The sequence below is a fragment of the Protopterus annectens genome, chromosome 2.part1, assembly GCF_019279795.1.
Source record: "Protopterus annectens isolate FY-2018-M chromosome 2.part1, PAN1.0, whole genome shotgun sequence".
Lineage (NCBI taxonomy): Eukaryota > Metazoa > Chordata > Ceratodontiformes > Protopteridae > Protopterus > Protopterus annectens.
In genome coordinates, this window is record NC_056729.1 from 730,147,284 (window position 1) to 730,161,158 (window position 13,875).

Genomic DNA, 13,875 nt, shown 5'->3' on the forward strand with positions numbered 1-13,875 from the left:
ATAGCAAATTGTTTTCAGCTTATATGGACAAAGGCATTACGCCCAGAGGCTTATGAATCAGGTTGAAACGTCTTGTGGGTCAACCAGATGCTGAATTATTGGAGGGTTGGGCAAAAATACAACAAAGCTCAGCTATGGAATTTGTTAGGGCACTTCACACTTTTTATGGAAGAAGGATTGAGATGTTGAATTTGGAAGTTTCTAAAATGTGCCAGGATACTAAGAAATGGGAGGATAAACTAGAATATAAAGATTGTTTGAAGAAATTGAGTACGGATTTGTTGGTTGTTGAGAATGAGCTTAAATTGGGTAAGATCAACAAATTTTTAATAGGGATTTATGAGATTATAAAGCGGGCAATCCCCTTCAGTATTCTAAGAATGTTACATTTCAGAAGAATAATGTTCAGGCAGCAGGGCCGGCCTTAGCTGAAATGGCGACCTAGGCGAAGTAGTACTCCGGCACCCCCTTAAGCCCCACCCATACCATACTCATGAAACACCCCTATAAACCACACCCACATGTAGGTCACTCCCCAAGAAAGCCACTCCAGTCATTTCCTTCAATTATTTAAATGAGTAGGAAGAAAAGATACCTTGTAATATAGTTAAACTGCAAGTGAAGATGGAATTTTTTTAATAAACCTGCTTTATCTGTTGCTCCTTCACACATTTTACTGTAAAAGTCATGCTCTCAGAAAATAGAAGCCATGTGCCTTCTTTCAAAGAGATGCTTAAAGTAATCTACACAGTTTAATTTACTTTGGATAGGTGAGTCAGCCTTACAGCTCAGTGAAAGTAGAATAGCTACCTCTCTCCCCCCTGTGTACAGTAGCTTAAACTAGAATAGCACAAACAGATAGCCATTTCCTAAATGATACAGTCTCGTAATGAAAACACACTTAGCATGACCAGTAAACTTCTGTCATTGAGATGGCATGAAACCCCACATTCTTAGAAAATGCATCTGGCCAGTGGAGGATTAGGTTTACTTTTGGGCAGTTTCCTAATTAGACTCCTTGCACACATTTTAGGGCAATGCATACATGAATTTGTTCTTTTATTCACCTTCCTGATTGTATTAAGTTATATTCCTTGTATAATACAGCACCACTTGTTAGAATGTGTTTTAAATTTGTAGTTTTAAACATTTTAATAAGCAATGAAACAAAATATAAACCAATGACAAAACTACCCATTTTAGAAAATTTGAACCATAAAAGGCAACCCCAGACTTCTGTCATTACAATTCCCCAATATCACTAGATACAAAATCTCTACAGAAGTAAAATCATCAGAATTCCACAGTAAAAGAAATCTGTAACTAATAAAGATGATGCTAGTGGCAAACAACTTTACATCTCAATGTTTCATCTACAAATTCAGTGCCTGTTGCCCTTATAGTAATCATCTATATTACATAGAAAATTTGGTAAACTGGTAATATTGCAATAGAAATGACTGAAACCAACCAGTTCATAGTTCTCATACAAGCCATCTCGTACAAAGTAGGAAACACTCAGGAGTGTAGAGCCCCTATTTCTCCTTATAATACACCAAATAATCTGCAATCATATGGGTACTGCAATATCAGCACTTCTGCGAAGTCAGTACTTCATCTATATGGTGTGGAAGTAGAAGCCACAGCCTTCTGCACCAAAAGCGATTATGCTGCTAACACTGCTTTCAGATTCTACAACAGTGTGCCATTTGATAAAACAGTTGCACATTGAAAACAGACTTGGCACTAACAGCAATAGCCACTTGCTAAACAGTACAGCCTCACAATGAAAACAGGCATAGCATGAGCAGTAAACTTAATCCATCTGGAAAGTGGAGAATTAAGTTTACCTTTGGGCTATTTTCAAACTACAGGCTCCTTGAACACATTTTTATGGCCATGAATAACCGTATGTGTTCTTTGATTCACCTTCCTGATTGTAATAAATTATATTCCTTTCACAATACAGCACCAGTTGTTAGCAAGTTTTAAATTTGTAACTTTTAACATTTTTCCAGCAAGCAATGAAACAAAATGCATGACCCAATAATGCCAAAACTTCCCATTTCAGAACATTGTAACCATAAAAGGCCACTCAAACTAATCCACCAGTGTCAATCATAAGCACAATCTCTGCAGAAGTAAAATTCATCCGAATAATTCTACATTAAAGAGATTTGTAAATAATGAAGAGGTTGTTACTGGCAAGCAACTTTACATTTCAGTGCTTCATCTACAAATTCAGTTCCTGCTGCCCTTGACAAAGTAATTGCTTACTTTACATTAAAAAACTGGTAATAGGGAATGACTGAGAAACTGACAACTAGGCATCTTATAGAAAAGACACTCAGGAATGCAGACCCCTATCCCCACTTAAAATGCACCAAATAACCGGCAACTAAGGCATTACATACCATACCTCCATACCTCTCAGTACAAGAGAGCTGAACAAAGCCTAAAATATTGGGGGGGGGGGGCAAAGGCCACAAAAAGGGGGACAAATTAAAATATTGCTTTTACAGACTTAGAAGCATTTGTCTTAGCATGCATTTTCTGAAGGAAATGAGGGCTGAAACTCAAATGTTTGGCATTTAGTTATTTCAATCCTCAGTGATTTGCCAGAAAACCATAACTTTTATGAGGAATAGGCCAAAAATATAAGTCAAAAATCTGGGCAGTTGAGAGGCATGCATACCTCTCAACCTCTTAGTGCAAAACATCTGGACAGAGCCTAAAATAATGTGGATACAATGGCCAAAAAATAGAGAGTTTTGCTTGCAGCACTAGTGACTTCAGTCCTCCCTGATTTGCCAGAAAACCACAAATTATGAGAAACAGGCAAGCTATAATGCTAAATCTGGATACTTGAGAGGGGACCTCATTTTTTGTATGTTTTCCAAATTACTGGTAAAGCTTTCAAGACAGAAGTCGCAGCACTAATGCAAAACCTGTCAGCCTTCTATCAACTTTCTAAGTTTGTAAGAGCAATATTTAAAAAGTTTTCCTATTTTAGGGCCATTATCCCACTTTATGGCTTAGTCCAGATTTCTTGCTCTAAGAAGTTGAGAGGTATCCAGTATGAGTGATACACACACACACACACACACACACACACACACACACACACACACACACACACACACACACACACACACCCCTTCCCTTTCATACAGCAACTAACGACTACTTTAAATTCTACACACTCCAATTCTGCTCTCATACAAAACACAAGCACTTCTCTCATACAGAAATGAGAGGAACTACTAGTTTAAAGTAAGCACACACCTACCTTGTATGTTCTGCCACAAGACATGCACACACACACACACACACACACACACACACACACACACACACACACACACACACACACACACACACACACACATACATACACACACACACACCTTCCCTTTCATACAGCAACTAACGACTACTTTAAATTCTACACACTCCAATTCTGCTCTCATACTCCAACACAAACACACCTACTCTCTTGCACAGCAACAAAGACTCTCAAAGGAACGAACGGCTAGTTTAAATTCCATACACACACACACACACACACACACACACACACACACACACACACACACACACACACACACACACCCACTATCACACAGTAACATACACACACTTTATATCTCATACAAACAGAACGAATTTAAATTCCATACACATATGTATATTCCCACACACATTCTTTCTCATACAGAACTAAACAGTTTAAATTACACATAAATGCATACACTTACCTTCTTTATAATCCAAACGGCCACACACGGAGACACAAACAACTCTTCTTTTGAACTGCTGGCTTAAATTACGCGTGGAACTGCAGAATCCATTTGGGTGACGTTGGAGAAGATTCTTACACTACACCTACAGCTGTAAGTGGGAGGGTGCTAGCTGCACCTCTCCTACCCTCCGCACGCAAGTTTCTCCTTAAAGGAGAAGATTCTTGCACTACACCTGCAGGTGTAAGTGGGTGGGTGCTAGCCTCGCCTCCCCCACCCTCCGCCCTCTAGTTCCAGCACCAAGAAGAGCGCGAACTTTATGTTAATTAAGAAAATAAGCAAGTGAGTGCATAATGTGCCCTTTACGAGGCTAGCCTGTATGGCGCCCTAGGTGGTCGCCTAGTTTGCCTTTGCTTAAGGCCAGCCGTGTCAGGCAGTTAGACCCAAAAGGAAAAGGAAATCCATCCTCAAGAAATCTAAGGGTGATGGGTTGGATGAAGATTTTTTCTCTTGTACTGACAATGAAAATGAGGTTCTCCAAACGTCACCAGTCTTTAAATGTAGTATGACTGATCAGTCCGAGCAGTATGTTCAGAAAAATCCTTTAGGGTTGGTAGGAAACGGGGGGGGGGGGAATAAGAAACATAAACATAGGGGACAATTTGGAAACAATGTTGCAACTGTTAGAACCCAAAGTGAAACCAACAATGTCATAAATATATCCACCACTGTTTTAACTGAGTATGAATATAAGCTCTCAATAAAGGTTTGGATTATATTCCAACTTTTAATACGTAAAATTACGTCAAATGCATAAAAAACTAAACTTTAACCCACTCACATTCATCTCATCCCTCAAAGAATGTAACTGGCATCCTCTAAAGTACCTCAGTCTTGATGACGCAGTTAAATTTTTTAATACTACCTTCCTGAGCATCCTTAATTACCATGCCCCCATAAGACTTTCCAGAACCAAAGAACAACCCTCCCCATGGCTACAGAAAACCACTAAGTCAGAAATGAAAAACAGGGATAAAGCCTGGGAGTACTGGTGCAAAACTAAAACCCCCTCAACTAGACAGAAATTCCTAGAACTATGCAATTAGAGTCAAAAAGCTAATAAAACAGGACAAATTCCAATACTACCAGTCTGCCCTAGACTCCTCACAACACAGCCCCAAACAATTCTGGTCCTCCATAAACTCCATCCTCCAACCAGGTAAAGTCAGTACCCCTCCTCCTAATATCTCTCACTCCTCAGAAAATATTGCTACCTCATTCAACACACACTTCACCCAAACCATACTATCACTAGCTAAACAACACAACCCCCCTCCCCTCCATCCCACACCTTCAACTAGTAATCTCCCCACTGCCTTCTCTTTTTCTCCTGTACCTACCTCCAACATAAAAATACTCTTAACTAAACTTAAACACACCAAATTAGGAGCAGACAACCTTCCAAGTGAATACCTACAAATCGCAGCTGATGCTCTGGCCTACCCAGTATCCATCTTGATTAACCGATCTCTGTCAGAAAGTTACGTTCCCACACTGTGGAAAGTATCACATATAATTCCCCTCCACAGAACTAACCAATTACCACCCCATAGCTATTCTCTCTCCACTCTCCAAAATACTAGAGCAATGCATACTCTCTCAGTTCTCAGACTACCTCCTTACTAACAACCTCCTTTCCAGTACTCAGCATGGTTTCCGACCAAACCATAGCACCACCACTGCCTTACTCTCCTTTACTAACACAATCCTTCAGCATAAAAACAATGGCTGTCTCTCCTCTGCTACTTTCCTAGACCTATCTAAAGCATTTGACATGGTCCCACACAAACAACTTATGTCTGTCCTCAATAACCTATCCTTCTCTCAATCAGTCACCAACTGGTTTCAGAGTTACCTGTCTGACAGTCAACAATCCGTTGTATGGCAGAATGACATATCTCCCCAACTACCTGTCTCCATAGGAATTCCCCAAGGATCCATCCTTGGACCATTATTCTTCTCTGTTTACACCAATAATCTAGCCTCTGACACCAAACATGGCACACTCATACAATACGCAGATGACTCAACCATCATCTGCTCAGCCCAGTCCCTACCCAAACTGCAAAAAGTCAAACAGGAAGCCTTTTCCTCTGTTGAAACTTGGGTATCCGATGCCCAATTAATACTCAACCCAAACAAAACTAAACTACTCATCTTCCAACCAACCAAACATACTCAAAACAACTCTCACTTTAACATCACAGCAAAAGACAACACCACTATATACCCAACTGAATATACCAAATTGCTAGTAGTAGAAATAGACAATAAACTAACATTTGACATTCACATATCCATTACCATAAAAAAAGTCCACAAAAAACTAGGAGCGTTATGCAGAAATAAGCAACTTCTCACCAAAGCAGCAAAGATTTCAATAGTAAATTCCCACCTTATCTCCACCCTACTTTATGCCTCTCCACTATATACCAACCTAAGGCAATGCGGTCTAAACAAGCTAGAGACCTGCTACAACAAAATCGTCAAATTTGCCACAGGGGCATCCTACCGTAGTCACCACTGTCTCTCACTTGCTGAACTGGGCTGGCTTGAACTCCCTCACCTCCTTCAGTGGTATCAACTCTCACTCACCCACAAAGTAGTAAACCATCCTCTAAATGTCCCATCCCTCCAGAATCTACTCCAACCCTATCGCACCACCAGATCACTAAGATCCAGAAACAAAAATCACTTGCAGATCATTAAAGCCAATAACTCAGCTGGTGAAGCACTATTCTCTTGCACCATAGCCAAATTATGGAACTCCCTTCCACCCACAATTACCTCCGTACCATCATGCACCCACTTCAAAACTTTACTAAAAGCGCACCTAAAAACATGCTGGCTATGCCCTTGCAACTCCCACTCTGATATCACCCATCCCATCCAACCACTACCTTTCTTTCCACTCCACTAACTACCTTGATTATAGCAAGCTCAGATGCTCATAAGCCTAGTACTTATTATACAGCAGGAACTTCTTATTGTAACATTTGTTAATGTCTGTTATGTACTTCACAGATAAAGATTCTAGTTGTCTACTGATGTACTATGTTCTTCATCTGTAAATATGTTGTAAGTAATTGCTATGTTAAATTGTTAATCGCTATGTAATGCAATGTAACTACTGTCTCTTTATTTTAACTGTGGATCTTTTCTCCCCGGGCCTCCACTGAAAATGGACCTACGTCTAGTCGGACTCTCCCGGTCAACAAATATAAATAAATAAATAAATAAATATGTCTGAATATGATTTTGTGCAGGATTTACAGACGTTTTGTAGATTATTAAATCTTAGAGTCTTCTTTGGTGGTCAAGGACAACAAAATAGTTTAGAAGAATGTCCATTTAGATTTTGTGCATCTAAATTTACTCCACCCATGAACAAATATGTGGATACTTTTCAAAAAATGCGTACTTCGAGAACTTAATTTTACTAATAAATGTGGATTTCATTTTTTCAAAGATAATTTAGATCAACAAGAAAGAGAGGCGCTGCTCCAATTAAAAGACAGGAGGGATCTGGTGATAATACAAGCAGACAAGGGGGGGTTCAATAGTAGTTATGGACTGGGCCGATTATGTGAAGGAAGGTATGAGACAACTTCATGATGTTAGGTTATATACCCCTCTATTCATGGACCCTAGTCCTAAATTTAAGGCTGAGATCGATGAAGTCCTTCAACAATTTCATTCTCAGGGTGTCCTAGATGATCAGACCCTACATCATCTTATGGTGGATGAACCTACGGTACCTTTTCTTTATCTTCTTCTCAAGATGCACAAGAGTCTTCATAATCCCCCGGGGAGACCTGTTGTGTCAGGTCATGGTTCACTTACAGAACCAATTTCCATGTTTCTTACTAAATATTTGAAACCCCTACTTAAGGGTGTAAGAGCTAGGATTAAAGACACAACAGAATTTCTCAATATCATTGAGAACTCAGAGTTGGAGGAGGGTGGCTCTTGTGCACCTTGGATGTGACAGCATTATACACCAGTATCCCTCATTGGGCTTATGGCGCTTGATTTCTGGCTTACCACATTAAGTTTATACAACACTGACTTTAATAACTTTCTGCTGGGTTTGGTAGAACTAGTTTTGACAAAGAATGTTTTTCTTTTCAATGGACAATACTATCTACAAATCAGAGGTACTGCTATGGGAGCTGCCTTTGCTCCCATATATGCTGATCTCTTCATGGGATTTATGGAACATCAAGTTATATATGACAGGAGTCATAATCTTTATTTGGATGAGATAGATATTTGGTGTAGGTACTTGAATGACTGCTGGATGGTTTGGAAATCAGATATGACTTATTTGAATTAATGTGTTGACTATCTCAGCGAGAACAAATGGGGTATTATATTTACGGTGGCTGCAAACAAGAAATCTATTTCTTTTTTAGATGTGATGGTTACAAAGGAGTCTGATGGAACATTAACTAGCAGGGTATATAGAAAACCCAAAGAAGAGCATTTGGCTGGAATCAAACATCTCGTGAACAGTATGCCCAGGGAACAGCTTATGACCTATGGCAAATCTAAGTCTAAGGGTGATTCCAAGATAAGGTTTACCACAACATATGGTAAAAATACTAAATTGTTGATTCATGTTATTAATAAATATTGGGACATGCTTTTTGCTGAGGAACATCTCATTTTAGATGATAGATGCAAATTCTCCTATAGAAAGGGAATCACCTTAGGGGGCCATTTCAATCATTAGAAAAAAATCTCTACCCATCCAATATCATGAGAAACTACAAAAGACCTTGGGGGGATTCACGGCCTATGGTTGTTATCCATGTGAACATTGTATCTTTTGTAGATATGCACTAAAAACTAAAGAATTCTCTAGTAAAAACACCTCTGAAGTCTTTGAAATCCGCACATTGTTCAACTGTAGCAGTTGTTGGGTAATATACCTTGCTGAGTGCCAATGTTCACCTTTCCATATTGGCCAAACTTCTCGGCCATTTCAGCTTAGAATTTCAGAACATTTGAGCAATATACGCAACAAGGTAATAACCAATGCACTATATAAACCTGTTTAGACTCACAATACAGCTAAATTTTCATTCACGATTATTGATAGGATTGTTGATTCTAAATTCTGTAAAAATAAGTGGCATTACATTCTCAATAAAAAAGTGAGATCTTGGATCATTAACCTAGGGGGTTTATTTCCCCCTGGTTTCAATGACCATTTATAAATAATGATTTTTGTATATTTTATGAGAGGTACATCTTATATCACTAAGCTCTTGTAACCTATATACTGACCAGTCGTTTTTTTCTGTCTGTGTTTATACCATCAATTTTATACATTGATTTCATGATATTAGTGATATATGTACACCTATATTTAGGTGGTTCCATAATGTACAATCAATTATTTTTATAAAATACATTGGTACTCATTGTTTTGACTTCAGGGTCAGTCACAATCAGTTGATTATATTTGTATATGAACAATGTGATTAGATTTTTTATATTTAATTTTGTTATGCATTTATTATACTTCACAAGGTGTGTGTGTGTGTGTATATATATATATATATATATATATATATATATATATATATATATATATATATATATATATATACACCTTTATTCTTTTGGGTGTATATAATGCATGTTTACATTGTAAAATAATTTTGATGTCTATTTTATATCAAGCTTTCGCATAATGGGTTTATACCTTTAATTTTTGAATTGTAATATCAAAAAACTTTTTTGATTGGTGGGTTTGAATTTGATCACATGTATTTATTTAAGGCTCTTGGATTAGTGTTTGTTACATTGAGAAAGGTCATTAGACCGAAACCGGTCTGTACATTGTAATAAATGTAATAAATGTTTCTTCGAATCTGCTGGCCCCTTTTTTTTTCTTTATCTAAGCATGGAAAATTATACTGGAAATCTGTTCTGTGTGACATGTGGGGTGGGCCTGGGAGTAGTGTGTGTGTGTGTGTGTGTGTGTGTGTGTGTGTGTGTGTGTGTGTGTGTGTATTTACTTGTGTCAGTATTTACATAAGTGTGGAGGATTACACTGAGACCCGGGTGTATGTTTTGGCAAGGACTGACCTTTGGACTAAGATAACCTTTGAACCACTGAAAATGGAAAATTCATAAATATGTAACCTCTGAAGCTGACCAAAATTTAACAACCTGGGCTCTCATATATCTGGACAATAGTCACTGTAGCTGTATGCAGGCATTTGTGTGTGTCATTTGTGATACAAAGACCATGAATCTGATCACAGTAGGCACAATAAAAGCATATTACTTACTTTGCACCATTAATGCTCCTGTTAACAAATCAAGACACAGTAACCGTAAGACATGAACATTTTCCAGATACGTATCATGAACAGGCCAATTCACTTTGTATAGTGTCAAACAGTATCAGTAAATTTTTCATCTTAAATGGACATGCCAATATAAGATGTCATACATATGCAAAGTATGATGAGAATGACATTCCATGTATATTTTCAAGTCATTTGCCTGAATTGCCCAAGTACAATATTTTGCCATCGAACATTAGTCAGAATACCATAAATAATACAGTACAACTGATATTGAACTGTATCAGCATGTCAGCATTTCACAATAGGTCAGACAACAATATAAGACCATGCAGGGGAAATGTGTTCACTATAGTTATATAATTTAGCAATAACTTGCATCCTGGTGTGGGTAATGCATAGTTTACATACAGCTCGTATGGTTTGATCATGTGGTTGAGGCCTGTGTGTTCCGTCTTTACTGTTTAGTGTCTTCTTATGAAAATGAATCTCCAGAAATAAACTGTACATTAGTAAGCTAATGTGCATGGTAATACCTTTACAATGTGTTAGCTTTAGTATACTAATTGACAACTTATTTTAGGAGGCCAGGAAAATGTCTGCATCCAGCTGTTTAGGTTAGGATGTTTTTCTTCACTCCTGATATGCAGAAAGTAATTTTAAGACTTTTTTTTACATCTTATTCTGAGTCAGGGGTATGGCTATTTGTAATATTGTATGATTAAGAGCTGGCTATCTTTCTGCTCATTTCCTCTGCTCAGCAGTGGACAGAATGTGGCTGCAAGTTTTCTGTTTCTGTGCTGGTAGCAGCAGCTATTTCTGTTAATCACTATGACTACTGATCTGCTTTGTATGAGTAATGTTAGACTTGAAGCAGGGATTCTGATTGTGTTGCCTGGGCAGAGTTCATGCCTTTGAATATTAATTACTTTCCATTGTATAACGAGTTTAAAAATGCCACATTCAGTCATATAAACACAGTGACATGATTGGAAATAAGCACATACATATGAAATATCTCATTTTTTTGACACCGAGTTATAAACAATAATCAGTCATAACACTACTTATTTGTGAAATCAAACTTTGCAATTCTAACATAACTATATTACAAGCTATGCTCATCATATTCCCCAAATGCTGATATTGTAAATTTCCTTGACAGAAGAACAATAAAAGTTCACCTTGTGGATGCAATGTGAGCATTTCTGCAGGTGTATCTTCAATCTACAGCATTTCTGTGCACATTCTTTAAAATGACAACATTATAAGTTATTAGGTGTTTACTAGGCTAATGACCATAGGTGCCTTTTTAAGCCTGATCATGCACCCCAAATGTATCTGACAAGTTTAGGGACTTAAAGATTATTCTAAGGGGTATATGTAGGCAAGGGCTTGAGTTGCCAAACATTTACAGGCTACCTTCATCCATTAGGGATATAGGTGCAAGACAGGGTCAATTTCTGATTATCCATCCACTGGTCCAAATTATGCTTAAATTGATTTAGGGAAGAACTCTACTTCACATTGATGGGAGCTCTTTTCCAGAAAAGGTGTATTTTTTGAGACACATAGTATCCTCTCCAACTTGTTGTAATTATGTTGCAAGTAAGGTAGTCCTTCTGTTCATTTCATGGTATTTTTGGTACCATTTATTTTGTGAATATACAGAAGGTTCATCAATGTGAGATCCAAAGATGTCTTGCATATCAGGCATAGCTCGCCTCCTTAACAGTCTGTAGGAGACTGAGTACAAGGATAGGGCTTTGAAGCCCTCTGTGTAAGGCATTTTTATTATGACCTGTATTAGGCTAACACTACTAATTGCAGACAAAATATCAGCACAGTAGTATACATCATATTGTACTCCATGTACAAATGACACAAGCCATAATTACACAGACCCTTAATGTGCTTGATAAGCATAGCTATATCTATATAGCTATACTTTCCTCTCCTTGTGTGTGTGTGTGTGTGTGTGTGTGTGTGTGTGTGTGTGTGTGTGTGTGTGTGTGTATATATCTATATCTATATATAAATAGATATTTTATGTTGTTTGTCTTTCGGCTTTTCCCGGTAAGGGGTCCTCCCTGCATCTATATCTATATCTATATCTATATCTATATCTATATCTATATATCTACATCTGTATTTGTATCTATATTGCTATCTCTCTCTGTCTACATCTGTATTTGTATATATATCTATATCTATATGTATATCTATATCTATATATATATATATATATATATATATATATATATCTGTATTTGTATCTATATTGCTATCTCTATCTCTGTCTACATCTGTATTTGTATCAATATCTATATCTATATCTATACCTATATAGGAATTTGCCATCTGGAGTAAGGTTCTTCTCAGAAGTACCAATTGTAGATATTGCCTGGGTGATTATACTATATTTAAAGTTCAGCATTAATGCAGGATATGTCAATGGTGCAATACAATCAAGGCTAGAGAACAAAATGCATAAATATATAATCTAAAAAATGCATAAATCTATGATCTAAGTAGCATGTAAATACTACATATCATGTAATACATTGCCTCTGATTGGCAGCTGATACACAGTATACTGTAAGCAAGTGTGGCATTATGAGTATGTGACCATGCTGATTACATCCATGGATGTGCTCACAAAATAGCAATGCTGTGCTGCTTAAATGGAATATACATATTGACTCTGAGACTATAACAACAAGACATATATCAGCAATCACAATGGGTAATGTTATCAGGTTCCAACCATTTCATCGATATTTTTTACATCGAATAGTAACAAAACTGGCACAGCTGATCAAAAATCAGCTGATGGAGATATACCAGCTTTTTTGAATGAGATTTTAGTACAGTGGCATTTAGGAAATGTGCCCTTTCCCCACTGTAATGAAATATTGGAGTTGGCATATATTAATTTGGAGGGGGTAGGAGTACAGCCCCCTCTGTCTCCACATATTGGGTGCAAAGGGCTTGCTTCCCCTGCAAAAAAGAGACTTTTTTGTGAATGTTTTTAATATTGAACACTAGATATCCGTGATTAGTGGTTCAATTTTATGACATTTGACTTCTGTGAGATTATTTCATTTTAGGATAAATTACTAGATAATTACAGATAGGTTGCTGACTACCTGTTGGTCCAATTAGTATAAAAATAATAAGCAGGATAATTATATTAATGCATAGTGACAGGAATAATGATGCATCTTATTTACATTGTTATTGCCTGCTGAAAGTAGAGTAAGAATGGTAGGAATCTTACAGGTGATAATGTATATGATATTAATGTACAGCATATTTATTGGGGGGAATTTAATAAAGCCTACACATTTTTTTCTATGTAGGAATTGCACTGAGCTGCTAACATGGGTGTGAACATTTTTAGATTCATTAAGCACTGCTGATGACTATGCCAACACGGAAACTTCCTTGGCATGCAAATCAGCTTATAAGCAGGCAAATCTCATGCAAATGAGGCAGATAGAGCGATCCAGGAAGCAGATAGGCAGCTCTGCAGACCCCGTGTCAGTGTCTGTAGTCTATATGGAAAACTTCCATTTACAGGAATGTAGACAGACAAAAGGGGCTGTAAAAATGTAGGTAGAAAGACAGAAATGGCATAGTACACACTATGAGCAAAACTGTCCTCTGTGTGTTCCAAAAGTTACAGTAAATTTGTTAAAATATATTTTTTAATAATCTTGGCATATTTGCACAGTGAGCCACACTGTGCA